The sequence below is a fragment of the Palaemon carinicauda genome, chromosome 1 (genome assembly GCF_036898095.1).
Source record: "Palaemon carinicauda isolate YSFRI2023 chromosome 1, ASM3689809v2, whole genome shotgun sequence".
Taxonomy (NCBI): Eukaryota; Metazoa; Arthropoda; class Malacostraca; order Decapoda; family Palaemonidae; genus Palaemon; species Palaemon carinicauda.
The window spans coordinates 179,982,402-179,992,401 of record NC_090725.1 but is presented as its reverse complement, the minus strand read 5'-3'; the positions used below and the strand labels follow the sequence as shown (position 1 = coordinate 179,992,401).

At 43.3% G+C, this 10,000-nt stretch overlaps 1 protein-coding gene across 1 annotated transcript in view; it reads left to right on the top strand.

The window, feature by feature from the left end:
* Positions 1 to 10,000, top strand: part of LOC137643774 (probable G-protein coupled receptor B0563.6) — a 706,250-nt gene that overhangs the window by 226,341 nt on the left and 469,909 nt on the right. The window lies entirely within an intron of this gene.

Genomic DNA, 10,000 nt, shown 5'->3' with positions numbered 1-10,000 from the left:
CCAACTGAGTTATATTGTTATAGAACACTCTCCTTTATATACAAAACCTCAAGGCAACAGGACATAACAAGTTAACAAGACAGACAATGTTACATAGGAAACAGCAGACATGAATTTTCATGTTCGTTTAGTGCGAGGGAAGAGCGAAGATACAAGCATAATATATGCAAAAGGAATTATGTACAATTGTGTGACACACGGTTGGTACATGGCTCCCCCCCTAAAAATGACATACTGTACATGTTAAATAGGGCGCCCTGATCTGGAAAGGCGAACTATAGGCGGGTCATCTGGCAGAAGATAAGCAGGTTTTAGACGATCAATGGAGACCCAGTCTTCTTTGCCCCGAATGTTTAGTAGGAATGCTTTCGGACTGCATCGGATCACAAGGAAAGGGCCCGTGTAAGGGGGCGTTAGTGGTGGCTTGCTAGTGTCGCTGCGCAGGAAGACGTGCGTTGCAGAATGCAAGTCCGTTGGTAAGTGATGCTTCGCTGGGGGCTTGTAAGTCTGGCGGCACGGAGTAAATTTTCCCACGACGTGACGTATGCTCTGGAGATCGTCGGAGGAGGTTGTAGAAGGAAAAAATTCGGCAGGGACGACCAACGGGTCGCCATACACCATTTCAGCTGCCGAGACGTCGAGGGCGTCTTTAGGAGTGGTCCTTAGTCCCAGGAGGACCCAGGGAAGCTGAATAAACCAGTTGCAATCCTTGCAGCGGGACATCAAAGCTGCTTTGAGGGTGCGATGAAAACGTTCAACCATTCCATTGGCAGCGGGGTTGTAGGCCGTTGTCTGATGTAGGGTGATGCCCAGGAGATTCGCTAATGACGTCCACAATTGAGAGGTGAAAATGGATCCCCTGTCAGAAGTAATATGCTCAGGGATACCAAATCTTGAAATCCATCCAGAGAGTAAGGCAGATGTACATGAGGCGGACGTTGCAGTTTCCATGGGAATGGCTTCAGGCTAACGAGTGGAGCGGTCGATGACGGTAAACAGGTAACGATGTCCTTGTGATATGGGTAGGGGGCCTACAACGTCGACGTGAATGTGTGCGAAACGACGCTGAGGTTGAGGAAAGGTGCCCACTCCTGAATCCGTGCGTCGATGTACTTTGGAAGTTTGGCAAGAAGTACAGGCGCGGACCCAATCCTTAGCATCCTTAGAAATGCCGTGCCAAATGAACTTTGCCTTCAGCAGCTGTGCAGTAGAACATCACGAGGGATGTGAAAGGCCGTGAATGAAATCAAACACCTGTCGGCGCATGGGAGCAGGAATCCAAGGTCGCGGTCTACCAGTACTGACGTCACAGAGGAGGGTGGTGTTGGAGTCTTCGAGGGGAAAATCTTCCCAACGGAGGGACGTGCAGGATGTCCTACAAGCTTGATACTCTGGATCCTGTCGTTGGGCTTCAGCCAGGGCGTTGTAATCCAATCCCAGTTGAACGGCAGCCAACGTGTTTCTTGACAGGGCATCGGCAACGGGATTCATTTTCCCAGGGACGTATTGGAGGGTGCAATTGTATTCAGCCACGGCGGAGAGATGTCGGCGTTGACGGGCGGACCAGGCGTCAGACTGTCGAGTGAAGGCGTGCACCAGAGGCATGTGGTCTGTGCGAATGACGAAGGGCGTACCTTCTAAGAAATGGCGAAAGTGACGGACAGCCAAGTGCACCGCCAGCAATTCTCGATCGAAGGTAGAATAACCCGATTCTGCCTTGGACAGTTTTCTGCTGAAGAAGGCCAATGGGCAGGGCGAGCCTTTGACCACCTGCTCGAGTACTGCACCAATAGCGACGTCGCTGACATCGGTGGAGAGAAGGAGAGGGGCGTGTGGGATAGAAAAAGTGAGAGCCGCAGCAGTTGATAGGGCCTTCTTTGCATTGCAGAAGGCTGCTTCTTGAAGGGGACCCCACTTCAGGTCCTTTGGCTTGCCCTTGAGGGAGGCGTAGAGGGGAGCAAGAGTGGCGGCAATGGCTGGCAGAAAACGGTGATAATAGTTGATCATGCCAAAGAATTCCTGAAGAGCTTTGACGGTCGAGGGCGCGGGGAAATTCTGAACGGCTGCTACCTTCTCAGGGAGGGGATGGACTCCTTCAGGAGTGATACGGTGCCCTAAGAACGACACTTCGTTGGCGCCAAAGGTACACTTGTCGTACCGGACTACAAGGCCGTTTTGTTGCAGGAGGTCGAGCACGATGCGCAGGTGACGGAGGTGTTCCTCTTTTGAGGAGGAGAACACAAGTATGTCGTCCACATAACATACACAGAAAGGGAGGTCCCCTAAGATGGCATCCATGAGACGTTGAAACGTTGCCCCAGCATTACGAAGGCCAAAACAGGAGTAATTGAAGGTGTATGTACCAAACGGAGTGGTGATGGCGGTCTTGGGGATGTCTTCTGGGTTCATAGGCACCTGATAATACCCCTTCAGGAGGTCGAGCGTAGAGAAAACCTTCGCTTTGTGCAGGTAGGAGGTCACATCGGCAATGTTTGGTAGGGGGTAGTGATCCGGTTCTGTTTGCATGTTCAGGCGCCTGTAATCCCCGCACGGACGGAGGGAGCCGTCTTTCTTCAGAACGATGTGTACGGGTGACGACCATGGGCTGGAGGCCTTTTGGCAAAGGCCCATTTTCTCCATTTCGGGGAACGTCTGTTTGGCGGCTGCCAATCATTCCGGTGCCAGACGTCTGAATTTTGCGAAGACTGGGGGTCCCGTCGTCTTGATATGGTGATAAATACCCTGCTTGGCAGGAACCATGGGCGTTTGGCGAAGTTCTGGACGGAAAACTTCCGGGTACGACGTGAGGAGGTGGGCGTAGGCATCCGTGGGTGCGCTGATGTGGAGAGCGAGGTTAGAGGGGGCGGGTTGAAGAGGTGTCGACAAGTACGAGTCTGCGTTGACCAATCGTCGGTGGGCGACATCGACCAGGTGGAAATGAGAGAGGAAATCCGCACCGAGGATTGGCATTGTGACGTCAGCAACGAGAAACTTCCAATTGAATTTACCGTTTCCGAACGATAATGTGAGGTTCTCGTAACCGTAGGTGGGTATCGCAGATCCGTTGGCAGCTACCAAGCGGACGTCGGCAGATGTTGAGAGACTACGTTGTGCCTTGAAGAGTTTCCTTGGCAAAAGAGAACGACAAGCACCCGTGTCTACCAAAAATCGCACGCCCGTTCCTGCATCCTGTAAAAAGAAAAGATTAGAAACACGGGAGGCCACCGCCACAAGCGATGGCCTACTTACACGTTTTTTGGCCACTGACAATCCTTGGCACATTTCTTCGCGGTTGCCCCGAATCTGAAGTGGTAGTAGCAAAATTGCGGCGGATGGGAGGTAGTAAGTGGCTGTAGAAGTCGTTCGTTGGGGAGCGAGCGATTGGTGGGTGGTGGGCGGCTTTGTCGCAGCTTCGGCACGTCACGGGGTAGGCGTGTATGTCCTACGGCATTCATGTCAGCTTCGGTTGACGTTGAATAGGCATCCTCGTCGTCAGGGGTGGAGGCGTTGATGGAGGTCTTGAAGTGGCTCTCCATAAGGGCGTCGGCTTTGGTCATCAAGTCCTTTATGGGTAAACTATCAACATCGGGTATGGCAGCGCATACAGGTTCGGGTAAACGGCGTATCCAAAGGGCACGAAGTAGGTTCACCTCCCGAGGAGAGCCGTCTGCGGCAGGTTGAAGGCGAGCGATACTGGTCATTTCCCTGAGGGCAAGCGAAGCCCTTTGGTCCCCCAACGGTTGTTGCGAGAGCTGAAAAAGCTTTGCTATACGGGCGGCTGGCAACGGCGAATACTGCTGCAGAAGGTATGTTTTGAGGGCGTCATACGCTATTGGGGTGTCTCCTTGTTCACAAAGCCAGTCGGATATTCCTGGGAAGGTGTCCTCGGGTATCGCCGCGAGAACATAATCCGCTTTGGTGGTTGAGCGAGTCACGCCCCTGATACGAAAGTGGACTTCAGCGCGCTGAAACCAAGCAAACGCCTCTTCGCTGGCGAACGGTGAAAGTTTCAATGGGGCGGCCGCAGCGCCAACTGCTGTAGTAGAGTCCGTCTCCGTCATAGCACCAACGATAGAGGGGCGAGGGATGTGGGGGTGGAAGGCAGTGGGAGCGAGTCGACTTCCGGGGTCACCAATGTGATGGAGCCGAGAGAGGGTTGTGAACTCAAAGGCAGGATGCAATGAACTGAGTTATATTGTTATTGAACACTCTCCTTTATATACAAAACCTCAAGGCAACAGGACATAACAAGTTAACAAGACAGACAATGTTACAGAGGAAACAGCAGACATGAATTTTCATGTTCGTTTAGTGCGAGGGAAGAGCGAAGATACAAGCATAATATATGCAAAAGGAATTATGTACAATTGTGTGACACACGGTTGGTACAATAGCCTAGTTTCTCCCGTCCGTTCTCCACAATTTTATTGGCAACAAATGGGGTGACAGTACACCTTTAGTCGCTAACGTGATAGCTTCCACATAATCTTTTGATTTCTCAATGAAATGTGTAATTCTGTTATGTATGTGATCTATTTTTGAATCATAATACGTTAACGTTGCCTACAAATCCTGTACCTCCATAATCTGATTGATATTACTTGAATGTTCATTTACTAAACTCATAATTTGATTGATTGAAGCTAACTGATTCCTTAATTCTGACATAATCAATTCATCTTCATGAGTCAAGAGCTCAATTTTGTTATTTTGATTACTAATCTTAAGACGATTGGAAATTCCTAAACCTAAACTTGCAATAGACCCAAAAATGTTTAGTGCAGCAAAAATAAACGGGTTACGTTTCTCAATATTTTCATGTCCTACAGTCCACATCAAAAGGTCACGAGCCAAAGATTCTGTCTCGTAAGTCTTATTTTGCAAGTCATCAGATAGCATCTCTGCAACTTTTAGTGTCGATCCAAGCGAACTCTCTGTATTCAAAGGAAAATGTCTTCTATGCATTTCATTTAATGAGACAGCAAACCTTGAAATGGCGCTTTTTAAGCTAGTGATGTCATTCTCTGGGAGAAAAATTGCTTGCATTCGCACTTCAACAACTACGTTACTTGATGTAATAAAAACGTCTTCTTGTCTTTCAACTATAGTGCCATATTTAAAATCTATACTTTTAGTTTTAGAGCTCATCCCACACGAGAAAAATGTCTGAGCGAACAATATCACTCCCAACAACAAAAAATTCATCTTGGAAACCTGTAACGAGAAAAATATATGTAATTACTCCTGTATTAAGAAGAAACTTTTAACATACAAATAAAAATCTTTCCCTCACTTCTTTCCGTCTTATTTTGATTTCTCATATGAGCCATTGGTACGATTCTCTCATCAGTGGGTTGGGATACGTTTTGAGCTCTGAACCTATTGGCCATTAATGTTTCCAAAATGTTAAATGGGCCTTCAAACTTAGGTGTTAGTTTATAATTGAGTCCTTTACGTACATTTACCTGTATGTATACATTATCACCCACGGTATATGTTTTAGTTGGCTTCGCTATTTTATCATGATTCCTTTTCATTATGATTTGTGATTCTTCTAAATTCTTTCGAAGGATATCAAAACGACTTTTGCTTGCATTTATACATTCTTTTAAAGGATTTGATAGATTAGTTGTAGGCGTTAATACATGGAAAGGCGTTCTAACTGGGGTACCATACAATGCTTCGTGCGGTGACATTTTAATTGATATATGATATGAATGATTCAGAGTACTCAGTACCGCAGGTATTGCAATATCTCAGTTGGGGTCTGATCCCCCTAGTGTTACTCTTAATATATTTAAAACCTTCCTATTTGCTCTTTCCACTAGCCCATTCGACTCTGGGTGATATATCATGGTATTTATTTTCTTTATGCTAAGGAATTCACACAATGAGGTAAGAAAGTGATTATTAAATTCTCCACCCGAGTCTGAGATTATCATGTGTAGAATTCCATGTTTACAAATATAACACTCGTAAATCTTCCTAGTGCATTCAATCGTAGTTTTAGTTTTAAGCGCTATTAGTTCTGTATATCGAGTTAAAGCATCTACAATTACTAAGAGGTGCTTATTTCCTCTGTCTGACTCATAAAATCCTGTTAACAAATCTAAATGTATTCTTTCGAAGGGTTGATTGGGCACGGGATAAGCCCCTAAGCTGACAGGTGTTTTCGTATGCCCTTTGTTTTCCTGACATGTGCGACAATTAGCTATGTGTTTTTTTTATATCTGTAAGCATCGTATGCCAATAAAACAATGATTTGGCTTTCTGTGACATTACTGAGAACCCCGGGTGTCCATGCAATGGATTTGCATGCAACCAATTCAGGACAGTGGAAATAAGTGAGATTGGTACTACTACCTGGTCGTTAGTTACATGTGGTGTATTGCGGGTTTTCCTTGTCACGGTCCTACACCGAATATTATCTTTGATTATATAATTCTGCTGCTTATACTTTATATATCCCTTTTCCTTATGATTGCCTTTCAAAGCATTTATAATTGTTTCTAATTTCTGATCTTTTCTTTGCTCGGTCTATAATAATCCAGCACTCCAGCCCAAATCTTCTTGTTCAGATATAGTTTTAACAATAGGCATGGATGTTGATATATCTATTAATTCAGCTAAAGGCTCCGTACAAGATGACGCGGGGTTGCGTGATAATGCATCAGCAATGATATTTGCTTTCCCTGGTAAACACCCGATTCTCGCGCCAAAGTCTTGAATGATCAAATGCCACCGAGTTCGTTTGGGGCTGTGGTTGAAGCCTTTAAAGAATTCGGTTAGTGGTTTATGATCAGTAAGAACCTTAACGGGATAACCGTATATTATGAACTTAAAATGCACTAGTGAATTAACAATAGCTAGCCCTTCCTTGGGTATTACTGCATACTTACTTTCGGAAGTTCTCAGTTTTCGAGAATAAAAAGCTATCGGGAAAAATTGTTTATCATATTGCTGAAGCAACACCCCACCTACTCCTAAGTCTTAGGAGTCTGTTGCAATGAAGAATTCCTTACCGAAGTCAGGAAATTTTAAGATAGGAGATTTACACAGTTCATCTTTCAATGTATTAAACGCCTGTTGATGCTGCTCAGACCATATGAAATCTACGCCCTTCTTCGTAAGATCTGTTAAGGGAGTGGCTATTATTGAATAATTGCGTAAAAATGCCTGTAATATCCACTACTACCCAGAAATTGCTGTATTCCCTTGACATTAGTAGGTATCGGAAAGTTACGGATAGCCGACACCTTATCATGGACTACTTTAAGACCTTGGCTTGACACCATAAAACCCAAATATATCAATTCTGTTTTGAAAAATTCACACTTACTAATCTTTACCCTTAAGTTATGTTGTCTTAGTCTCTGTAGTACTAGTTCTAATTTATGTAGATGTTCTTCTAAGGTGTTGGAAAAGATTACAAGGTCGTCCATATAGGCATGCAATATATCCCCTAGCAAGTCTCCAAACACTATGTTAATCATTCTTGTAAATGTTATGGGAGCACAACGTAAACCAAAAGGCATAATGTCCCCTGGCTGTGCTGAAGGCTGTGTATGGGATACTATCTTCTTCTAATGATATCTTGTGAAAGCCTTTAAGTAAGTCCAAACTGGTAAAATATTTATTCTGACCTAACAAAGACAAAGTATCGTCAGTACATGGCACTGGGAATCGATCAGGGATCGTCTCCTCGTTTAGACGACAGAAGTCTACGCAGATACGCCATGTTCGATCTTTTTTCGGTACAACTATTAATGGAAAATTATAAGGGCTGTTCGATTTCCTAATGACTCCTTCTTCTAGCATTTTACATACTTCATCATTTATTTCATTCTGGAATTTCATAGGGAGTCTGTACGAGGGTACATAGATAATTTTCTGCTTGTCCTTTAACCTTATTTGATGCTCGATCAGATCTGTTTTTCCTAAGGATCCATCCGTAGTGGAAAAAACATCAGGATATTCAGTTAAAAGTCCAAAAATTTTCTGCTGAATTTGTTTGTCTTGAATGTCTTTATTGATTTTATTTTTAATAGATTGCAAAAAGGGATTCATCCGCAACTGATTGAGCGCGATTGATTTCAGCAACGGTAAGAATACGATGTTTATAAACTTCTACATCCAAGATATGTTGATTTTTGTGAATTACTGAAGTGGTATTTAAATGATTACAGACTTCAATATTACATTGTTGATGTGAGCCTACTGTATAAATAGCTTGTGTGACAGACAATCCGTTAGTTTTCAAAGTGTCGGAAAGGATTAATATTTCAGATCCCGGTAATGTTTTCTTTACTTGCACTATTAAATTCGCAGGTACTTTTGGCTCGATAGATTGCGTGCAAGATGATATTACGGGTGAACGAGAATTCTGCTGCGTCGCGTATATTATTTCTTTATTAGTGAGACAAGTTATTGGTTCTTCAACGTACGTCACTGTTTCATTTGTCGTCTCCTTTTTATCCAAAACTGATTTTAAGGTATTAGAAGACTTATAGAATTTTCCTTTGATATACATGCCGTGGTTGGCAGGGGCTAAGATAATGTTTTGATTGCCCATAGACGGTTATCCTATAATTACAGCTGGATACATATCAATGTTTTGTACAACAACAAATGTATCGGCAAACGTGCGCTTACTGACCTTGAACTGAACATGAGTTACGCCTATTACATTTAATTCATTATTTCCTATACCCGAGAGTCTCACTCCGGATTTTTCTATCAGAAAGTTCAAAAACAACAAATGATGTGTCCTCAAATCCATGATATTACGTGGACTACCAGAGTAAAAAAATAATGTAAAGGATTTGTGTTCTAAATTTACAGCATATAATGTTGGTCGTAACTCATTTTGGCTTATTATTGTATGAATTCGTTGCAAATCTACGGGAGCATGCCCTGATTTACTTAATTCGGCCGTGTGTTTCATAGGAAAATCTATTCCCTCACAACGATCTGATAAAACATTAAATTGATTATTCAATACTACTGATGTTGATATGAATGACCTTGACCCAACATCACTCTCTTCCCCACTGGAGTTAATTATGTGGTATTTGCTTTGCTCTGCACATTCTGAAAATTAGTCTGACCTTGCGAGGTCTGGTTTGACGACCCAGGCTCAGCGTTATTCGAAGAACTGTTTGTTTGTTTGGGATTCTGAACTACATTGACGTCTGGCTGTTTTTTATTAAAATGAGGATTTTTCTTTTTATTTCCATATGGAACTGACTGTGGAATTGACTGTGTATTTCTAGGATTCTGTTGTGTCTTACGCGAGTAGCACTGACTATATGAATGAGTCGAACTGTTATGTATCGAACAGAATTTCGTTCTGCAGTCCGCAATCAAGTGACCTTGACGTTTGCAATTATAACACGTCATTCCCGCAACTTGACTATTATTAACTACATTTACTTGTTGTGGCTTTGTTCTATTTTTTGCAAAAACTTGAGTTAACACGGGATGAAGGTCAGGACGCTTAGACATGTGTTTCTTTATCTGTTTATATACATCCAATTCCGTACTTACAGGCGTTAACTTTTTATCAAAACACCGCACTAAAGCTTCAGGCAACATAAGTGTCATGCAAGTTAAATACATTAATCGTAAAAAATCTTTCACGGAGATGTTATCTCTAGTAACCCAAGTGGAATCACCTAAAATATCTTGATATTCATTAAGCCTATCAGCTATGAGAGCTGCTCTTTCAATAACATTAAGCCGAGTCATAGTGGCTTCATTAAGTGTATTTCTTAACGTTAATACTACATCCAAGGCTTCTTCACCCCCATAGACCGAGCGTAACCTAACTTTGAAATCATCCCAGGTAACTGCTTTTTGAAATGAAACACCTCTTAAATAAGCACTCGCATCCCCCTTAGAAAAATCTATAAAACTTTCAGCTTCTTGTAATTGTACAAAAGGGTCTACGGTTTGTTTGGCAATTAAATGGGCATCGACGGATGAAATCCATGACTCCACA